At 43.9% G+C, this 10,112-nt stretch overlaps 1 non-coding gene across 1 annotated transcript; it reads left to right on the forward strand.

Annotated features, from left to right (window-relative positions):
- The first annotated feature begins 2,445 nt into the window (after positions 1 to 2,445).
- LOC116908399 lies at positions 2,446 to 2,576 on the forward strand. Its single transcript, XR_004388943.1, has one exon. It is a non-coding gene; the product is annotated as a small nucleolar RNA SNORA17 (small nucleolar RNA).
- Positions 2,577 to 10,112: the final 7,536 nt, after the last annotated feature.

The following is a 10,112-nucleotide window of genomic DNA, read 5'->3' on the forward strand; positions in this document are numbered from 1 at the left end:
TTCTATTAGAGAAGACTGCAGAGTTGGCTGTGCACTTAGAGAGTTTGTGGAGAGAGATAGAAGTGCTTAGAAAACACAAAAGGCCACTGGGAAGAGAAAAGAGTTCAGGCTTGGTGAATAGGAACAAGAATGTACTGAAATGATGAAATAAACAAGGCTGGAAGGTAAACTGCCACACAGCCCTGCTTATAGAGGCCTGAAAGAGTAGGAAATGGCACATGTACCAAAGGTTAATGTGCAACTGAGTCACTACTGGAGAATTTGCGTAGGCACTCAGGCGCCTTCTTGCCATTGGGAAATGAACAGAGAGACTTATCAGCTCGAGGCCCTACAGCAAACAGTACAAGCTGTTTTTCTTTGATTAGTCAGGAGGTACCAAGCAGGCAAGAAACTACAGCATAGCACCAGAAGTTTTTTGGTGTATTTTTCTCTACAGAGTTCCAACAAATGCAGCTCAACTATGCCACGTGAGGCAGACCAATACATGCATGTCGTTAGCAAAGAATCTTTATCACATGTCCTTTCACATGCTTGCTTTAGTAGAACATCCTCTCTCCTGTGTCTGCTTCAGCCAAACGTTCCTTCACAAATCTGCCTTAGTCTTTCACCTGTGTTCCACTTCAACTAAATGTTCTTTCCCATTTTACCCCAGCAAAACATCATCCAACTGACTTTCCAAAGAAGCCTTAAGTTTCCACTTCAATCTACATTTTTTCATGTTGTATATGTACAGCATGCCAATGTTAGTGTAGGGCAAGACAGATGTTAATGGTCCACCCCAAAACAGATAGGAGCCAATCTGATGAAACTCCCACCACAGACTTTATTGTACTAGCTCAGCCCCCATGCAGGACAGTTTTGGTGGTGGGGAGCCCCAAATGTCTATGGGGCAAGGCTTTATAGTAAGCAGCAAGTGGGGGCTGGGGATAAGTGTGCAAGCATCTAATTGGAAAGCTACTGTGGCCTTTAACATGATGGGCTGGGAATCACATCATAAACTTAATTTCTGCTCCCCTCTGGATTGGTGGTTATTAGGTAGAGGGGTGGGCTCGAAACCTGGGGGGTGCAGGTTTGTTGGGGGAATGACCTGGAGACACTGGTCTTGTTGAAGGTATAACTTGGAAATGCTGCTCTTTTTGGGGGTTAGTCTAGAGACTGGAGCTAGGCTCAGGTTTTGTTGGGGGGCAACTTGGAAACTAATGCTAGGGACCAGTTAGTTTATCTGAGTTTAAACTTAGGTCAAGTTCTCTAAACTGGAGTCTCAAAAGATTTGGCATCTCATTAGTAAGAATATAAAATGCTCCAAACATTCTATTTGCCAGTTTTTTTTTTTAAATAAAACTCTAAGGGGTGAGAAAAATAACATTTCAGAAGTCACATTTATAAATGATAACTTTGAACTTTTTAGCATGTTGAGACTCAAAACATTCTATACTTTGTCAAGAGATAAGCATACTTAGAATTTTACTGAGACTTTTCATAAGAATTAATTTGCTTAAGTCAAGCATAATCTATGAATAATGAAATGCACAGAATTTATGTCTAATTTGAATGCATCCAAACAATCTTATTCACCTATGATAGAGTAATCCCTAGGAAGACACAGATCCCCAACCTAACCCCTTGGTTACCACGGTCTCCACAGATAAGCTTTGCCAGGACTCTAACTTCATTTAAGTCGAGTTACAGTTTACGTATTGTACCTAGCTTTTTTCACTAACCTTAATGTCTGTGGTATCGATCCATATATAGTGGGTAAGGTCCAGTCACTTTTTGTGGTCAAAAATATTATGACACATGTGCTAGTCACAAATACGGAGGAACTACAGGTTAGAATATTTTCAAGCATTTTTAGAGGCAACAACTGCCCTGAAGATCCTTCTGCCTTAACCTCCAGCCTCACTCAGGAGTCTCCTGAGTGATGTTTTTTATGCTACCTGCTCCTCTGGCATCAGTGGAAAATGCCCCATAAATCTCATTTCATGAGATATTCTGTATTCATACTTTCAGGGAAAGATCTAGGAATGGTGTTTAGATTTCCCTGGGAGAAGAGATGACCCTTCATAGTTTCAGCGCCTGTGAGGGGCTCCAGCGTGGGAAGGAATTGTTTCACACAGATATTTTGCTCAAGTTTAATTTCATTTCTGAGTCAGAACAGCTGCAAGCCTGAGAGAGGAGCCCATTTCAAACTGCGGTCTCCTGTGAGTTATGTGCAGATCCTAATCATAGTTCTTCAACGATATATTTCTATATGTGATGTAAGGAAAGCTATAGAAATCCATCAACCATTCATTGTAGAAACTGTCCTCAAGCCTGTCCCGCGCTGGAGTCACTCCCACACTGGGCTCTCAGTCCGTGTGGTCAGTGTCCATCCTGCTTTCTGTGGCTGGGTAGGCCTTCCTTTCTGCTTCCCTTTCATATGCTATGCTCTTAAATGCCACGTAGCCTGCCCTGGAAACATTGTAGATGTGGCCACTGTGTCACATGTGCACCAGGAGATGGCAGAGGGGAGGAAGGCTTTGTTTATGCTCAGTGTTCTGACTTATGAACATCTGAATGATTAGTACCCTAACACTCCCTAAAAAAAAAACCAAACCAAACCAAAACAAAACAAAGAGGGAAACTGAGACTACCACCAATCTAGTGCTATGCAGGTCCCAACAGCTCACCCACGATGACCACCAGACTCACACTGTGTCCACAGGGCCTGGACAGGGAGCTAGTCCAAGATGACCATCAGCTGGACATGGGACAGAGAAGATGGCCCTTGTTTGGCACCATAATACACAAGCAGGGCCTAATGCTCCTGAGACCATTCCTGAGATGACCACAGACTCTCAGAGACCCAAGGCACCACTGAGAAGAGCAAGGAAGTGGTGGAGAAATGGGAGAGGAAAAAATATATTCGGGCACAGTTAAGAGAGGCAGAACTGGAGACTCAAGGGTACTGAGGAATAACCTGACATGAGTAGCTGGTGATGCCTCCTGGAAACATGGTAAGTTCCTGGCCACTGCTGCCACTAGGGTCTGCGGCCCTGTAGCTGGTGTCTGTTACTACAAAGGCCAGGTGGACATCCAATTGGTCCAGGATGCTGCCCATAGACATGTTGATGGTGTTGTGCGGAACTGGCCCCACCCCTCACCTGGGCATCTTGGGAGAGCTATCTCTTGGGGCATAAGAGCAGGACAGCTGGCTCTACCCTTAGCCATCTGCAGTACTCAGGACAGTGGGTCCTGCACACTGTGGGAGTTGTGGGTGAGCGGGTCTCAAGGCTACTAACATGGGAGACCTGGCCCTACAATTGGTTTTCTGTTTGGTGGCAGGGACAAAGGAGAAACCCTTTTCCCACCTTGCTCCTCACTAGCTGTGAAAGGTGGAAGAGCTGTCCCTGTCCCTCAGGCAAGGCAGCACCAAGGGCGTGTGGAAGAACTGGCCCCACAACTTGTCTTTGGGGTGCTAACACCACTACCCTCTTTGCCTTGTGCCACCTATGGCAGGCAGCAGAGCAGGCCCTGGAGTCATCAGAGTGGAAGATCGGGCTCTGCCATTTACCTGCTGTAGCACTCAGGAGATCAGACCCTGTCCCTTGCCTGGGCAGCACAGTGAAGCTGAACCTGGATGTGGGGGGTAGTAGATGAGCCACCCTGAGCATGTGAGTGTGGAGAGACAGCACTGCCTCTTGTGTGCTGGACAGTGGTGCTGAAAAGGGAGAGATACCCTCCTCCCCTCCCTCACCCCTCACCATCTATGAGAAGCAGGATTCCTAGGATCACAAGAGTGGAAAAATTGGACATGTTCCTCACCAGCTGCAAAACTCAGAAAAGCAGTCAGGCCTTACAGATACTGGTGACCTGGACCTAAAAGCTTGAGAGCAGGAAGGCTGGTAGGCTGACCAGCTCAGATACTTCTTGGGCTCAGATCCAGGGCTTTGATTTGTCCCACCCAAACATCTACCCCATCAATGAACTGCTGGAGTACAAGGACCAGTCCTACAGATCCAAAACTACAGGATCTCTGTGACACAGGGCAACAAGATATGTGAGAGGAGTCCCAGTAGGTTTCAGTGTCTAAAGAATAGCAGAAGCCAGAGGCCTTGTACTAGACCAATGAGCATTGCAGTGAACATTTGCAAGCAAAGAAATGTGCACAAAAATGTATACTGTGGGACACACTGTGGCACACTACAAGTTCCACCAAGGGTTTTTCTTTGTTGGGAGGAGGTTGCAAGGGTGGATGTCAGGTATGAGGGGAGGAGGAGATGAGTGGAATTAAGGTATATGGTGTGCTAATTCCCAAATAGAAGGTTGCTTTTTTTAAAAGCCATGTAAGCTTTCTGCTTTGACCTTCCTATTGTTCCGACCTTCATGTAACTATCTTCACAAGAGACCACAGTCCTACAAGTCATAATGACAAGGATAAATTAGCAATTAGTATTTGCTCGTCAATGAGTATATTATTTTAAGTAGACAAGAAAGTTGGAAGATGTATGTAAGAGAAAATCTTTTAAAGTTATTATATACCACCCTATATTACATACATGTATTTTAGTTGAATCCAAGGCATCAAATTAAAATTACTAAATCATGTGATTCTTAGGAATAAAATGTCTTCTGCTTCCTCCTTTCTTTTCCCTTCTCTTGTTCCTTTTCTATAGTTTCTTGTTTGAGAATCCTACTAGGCTTCAGCTTTGTCCTCACATTCGAAGTCCTAAGTCTTTACGACAGAATTGATTCTAGTTGTTTGCTGTGCCTACGGCTTCTTCTCTAGCATCACTGATATTCTACTCCAGAGCTTCACTTGGGTGTATGCAACTCTTTTCCAAAATTGGTCTCCATCACTTGGTCCCTCACACTATATCCTGCACACGCTTCCTGGGAGATACCTAAAATTCAGACCTTGCCATGGCACCTTCCTGCTTAGACTGTACGATCTGTCTATATTACTCACTTGCCTGGTTTGTAGCAAAGTACTTGGGTCAGCAAATATATAAATTTGGTTTCTGGTTCTAAGGGCTGGGAAATTCAAGAACAAGACACTGGCATCCTCTGGGATGGTGTTTTAAAAACACCTGCTTAGGTGATTCTCATAGACCACCTATACCATGGGAGCCACCCAGATAAGATTTGTATTAGAGAAAATCGCTCAGACTACTGTGAAGAGAATGGGCTGGAATAGGCCAGTGGGCAGAGCTCAGCTTGCAGTGGTCACTCTGAGACACGGTGGAATTTGTGTTGTACTCACTGTAGCTCACTGTCAAGATACACTCTTGTATCCTGTCATTGCTTGAACCTCATTCTAACTCTGAAATCTTAAACTTCACTACACTGATCTCCAATCAAAACCTCTGCTCTGTTGGCTTCCTCTTGTTTTGCTGTCGGTATCCCTTCTCTTCTGTCTTAAGAACTTATGGTATTAGTGGCCACATTTCTACAAGGACTATATCAACTTCATGGAATCAATTTAGTCCCCTTGCTTCAGGGTTCAGGGTAGCACATTGGGTGCCAGATAAGGCCATTCTCTGCTACATATGCAGCTGGACCCATGAGTCCCTCTATGCGTATTCTTTTGTTGATGGTTTAATCCCTCAGAGCTCTGGGGGATCTGGTTGGTTGATAATGTTGTTCTTCCTGTGGGGTTACAAATCCCTTCAGCTCCTTCAGTCCTTCCCCTAATTCCCCTGTGCTCAGTCCAATGGTTGGCTGCAAACATCTTGATGGGATGGATCTCCAGGTGGAGTGGTCTCTGAATGGCCTTTCCTTCAGTATCTGCTCCACTCTTTGTCACCATATTGCCTTTAGACAGGAACAATTTTGTGTTGATATTTTTGAGATTGGGGTGGTGGTGGTCCCATTTTCTGGGGGCTGTTCCTAACCTCTGGATATGGTCTCTACATGTTCTCTTCAGTTTTATTCTATCAACTTAAAATTCTAGAAAGTGAGTCAATCTAAGTGATGGAGGTGGCAGGAGGGATGGACGGTGGCAATGGCTTGCATAGGAACAGGTAACTGCCAAAGCTTGTTAATTTATGCGTCTTCTTGTCTATTACTGTTACTGCAATAACCCTCATAAGAAAAATCCTCTTGTGTTTAACTATATAATGAATAAGTGAATGGACAACTTCTAACTTTCAAGAACACAATATAAATCTCAAATTTCTCTGTCGATTTTTCTGACTTTTTCCTGATTTTTCTTAGGGCACCTCTTATTCAAGTGAATGATGAGGCATGCACAGTAGTACTAATTGTGCATTAGCAAAGATGTGACAGTATGCTAAATAGACCCCATGGTCGGACACCAGAGGCCGGATTCCTAATACTATAGCCTATGTACTATCTAAGCTTTATGAACCTCAGTTTTGCAATCTCTAAGATGGAAGCAATTGTCATGTTTGTCTCATATGAATCTTGTAAAGAGTAAGTGAGATGCATATGGGAAGGGCACACAAAGCAAAGCCCTGTGGACATAGAAAGAACGTTCTAATTGTTCATCATCTCTGGCACGACCTTCTCCCAAAAGGGTGTTTAGTCTCATCCTAAGTGACCTGGAAAAGGAACTCTCATTAGCCTCCATTTTAGATATTAAATATTTTCAAAACATTTTTGAACTTTTTAATTACTTATTATCTTTGTGTGTGTAGTTAATTTTTTTGCCCGTATGTATGTGTATGTGCTATATAGCTGCAGTGCCTAGGGAGGCCAGAAGAGGGCATTAGACCATTTTGGACTGAAGTTGCAAATGGTTTGGAGCAACCACATCAGTGCAGGGCATCAAACTCCGATCCTTTGGAGAAGCAGCCAGTGCTCTTAACCACTGAGACATCTCCCCAGCCTCCCGAAGATTTTTCTTTTAATTGTGAACGAGTTTTGGAATCTGAAGCAGGGGCATTATCAGTCTGGCAGCTTCCATGGAGTCATAGCCTAACTCCCTACCCACTAAACAGGGCTGGAACAAGATCTGATGCAGAAACAAAAATATTTCAGGGAAATAAAGTAGCGAGAAATATTCAAAATCAGAAAATTACATGAAGAAGCTGACAGATCATTTTCTAAATACTAAATATTTAATATTTTGAAATACATAGATTCTGGGATAGAAGGACAAACAATCTCTAGGCCACACTCCCTTTCTATCTGAAAAAGATTTGGAGCTCTGTTCGAGGGGCCTCAGCACATGATTCTGTTGTCTCAGAATTCTGTCTTGGAATATTTGCTAAGCTGAAGATTTAAGTCATTCAAGTTAGACAATCCTCTACTAAAGAGGCTGAAATAAAAGAAAATTTGTGTCTACTGCAAGGCTTGCACTAGCTGGGAGAGCTGACTTCCATGGGATGGTGTGTTCTCTGTCTATATGAGACTCATGGTTCCATATCTTGTTTACAAATGAATCCAGGAAAGCATAAAATTCAGAAGTATTCCTCAAGTGGTTATTACTTCAAGCTTACCCACCCAGGGTTTTAATAGTTCCAAGCTGCGTGTTTCCTTTGGACAATTTCCTATGCTGCTTCTCTGCTTTGGTAGAACAGCAACTTTGGAGAAGAAAGGGTTTCTTTGACTTAAAAGGTTACTGGCTGTCACGGAGGGAAGATAAGGCAGGAAGCTGGAGGCAGGACCTGGAGCAGAGGCTGTGGATGTATGATGCTTACTGACTTGCTTTTCATTGCTTGTTCAGCCTGATTTCTCATATCCCAAACTACTCAGTCTTGGGGTGGGGGGATGGGGGCTCCATCTCTCCCACATCAATCAGATTAATGTATACCCCACAAAGGTGCTGTCTTGGGTTTTCTCTTGAAGAGACATAACCAAAAGCAATTTTTTTTTTTTTTTTATTAACTTAGTATTTCTTATGTACATTTGAGTGTTATTCCCTTTCCGGTTTCGGGCAAACATCCTTCCTCTTATGGGTGTTCCCTCCCCCCTCCCCCATTGCCCCCTCCCTCCGACAGTCTAGTTCACTGGGGTTCAGTCTTAGCAGGACCCAGGGCTTCCCCCTTCACTGGTGCTCTTACTAGGATATTCATTGCTACCTATGAGGTCAGAGTCAGGGTCAGTCCATGTATAGTCTTTAGGTAGTGGCTTAGTCCTGGAAGCTCTGGCTGTGGCATTGTTGTACATATGGGGTCTCAAGCCCCTTCAAGCTCTTCAGTTCTTTTCTCTGATTCCTTCGGGGGGTCCCGTTCTCAGTTCAGTGGTTTGCTGCTGGCATTCGCCTCTGTGTTGCTGTATTCTGGCTGTGTCTCTCAGGGGCGATCTACATCCGGCTCCTGTTTGTCTGCACTTCTTTCATTCATCATCTTGTCTAGTGGGTGGCTGTATATGTATGGGCCACATGTGGGGCAGGCTCTGAATGGGTGTTCCTTCAGTCTCTGTTTTAATCTTTGCCTCTCTCTTCCCTGCCAAGGGTATTCTTATTCCCTTTTTAAAAGGGAAGGCACTTCACATTTTGATCATCCGTCTTGAGTTTCATTTGTTCTGAGCATCTAGGGTAATTCAAGCATTTGGGCTATAGCCACTTATCAGTGAGTGCATGCATGTATGTCTTTCTGTGATTAGGTTAGCTCACTCAGGATGATATTTTCAGTTCAACCATTTGCCCTCTGAATTTCATAAAGTTGTTGTTTTTGATAGCTAGTAATATTCCATTGTGTAGATGTACATTTTCTGTATCCATTCCTCTGTTGAAGGGCATCTGGGTTCTTTCAGCTTCTGGCTATTATAAATAAGGCTGCGATGAACATGGTAGACACGTGTCTTTTTTTTTATGTTGGGGCATCTTTTGGGTATATGCCCAAGAGAGGTATAACTGTGGATCCTCAGGCAGTTCAATGTCCAATTTTTGAGGAACCTCCAGACTGATTTCCAGAATGGTTGTACCAGTCTACCTTCCTCTCAACAATGGAGGGTGTTCCTCTTTCTCGCATCCTCGCCAGCATTTGCTGTCACCTGGTTTACCAAAAAGCAACTCTTATAAGGAAACCATTAAATTGGGGCTGGCTTACTGTTTCAGAGGTTTGGTCCACTATCATCATAGTGGGAAGCCTGGCAGTGTCCAGGCAGACTTGGTGCTGAAGGAGCCAAGAGTTCTACATCTTGTTCCAAAGGCAGCCAGGAAGAGATGCTCTTCTGCAGGCAGTCAGGAGGGGGGGGTCTCACCCAAGTGGGTGGAGCCTGAGCATAGGAGACCTCAAAGCCCACCTACAGAGTGACATACTTCTTTCAACAAGGCCACACCACACCTCCTTCAGTAAGACCACACCTCCTCCAGTAAGGCCACACCTCCTCCAGGAAGACCACACCTCCTCCAGGAAGACCACACCTCCTCCAGGAAGACCACACCTCTGCCAGTAAGGGCACACCTCCTTCAGTAAGGCCACACCTCCTCCAGTAAGGCCACACCTCCGCCAGTGAGGGCACACCTCCTTCAATATGGCCATACCTCCTAATCGTGCCATTCCCTATGGCCAAGCATTCAAACACATGAACCTATGGGCGCCAAACCTATCCAAACAATCACATGTGCCCATAGGACAATCTGATGGAGGCAATGTGTCAACGTTTCCCTCTTCCCAGTGACTTGAGTATGTGTCAACTTGACACAATATGACCAGCACAGACACAAGTCTGGCTTTGGTAGTTCTCTCTACTGGAAAATGTTACCTCTGTTTGACCTTTACTCCTCCCTTACTGATATTCCTCTTTTCCTCCCGTTCTGATCAGGCCCCATTATACGCCACCAAGTTCTTTGCTTTTTACATATGTGATGATTGCATATCACATTCAGTGAGGCTCCTCACCTGTGCTGCTTCAGTGATTTTTTTTTTTTTTGGCCTAATTCTCTGCTAGAATAAATCTCATGTAGCAAAATAAATTTCCAGGTATATATAATAGCACCATTTTGCTGTAGAGAGAGGGTATGCGCTTATGTTTTTGTTTTTAAATGTAACAGGTAAATCCTACTTCATAAATAAATTCACAAATTTCTTTTCCCATTATGAAGTACATTACCATTAATATTTAGCATTCTAATTTCTATGTGTTTCTTCCAACTTTTTAAGGTACCATATATTACTATTCGACTTTATTCTTCATAACACATTGAACCAAATAAATGAATC

This window comes from Rattus rattus, chromosome 8 (assembly GCF_011064425.1).
Source record: "Rattus rattus isolate New Zealand chromosome 8, Rrattus_CSIRO_v1, whole genome shotgun sequence".
Classification (NCBI taxonomy): domain Eukaryota; kingdom Metazoa; phylum Chordata; class Mammalia; order Rodentia; family Muridae; genus Rattus; species Rattus rattus.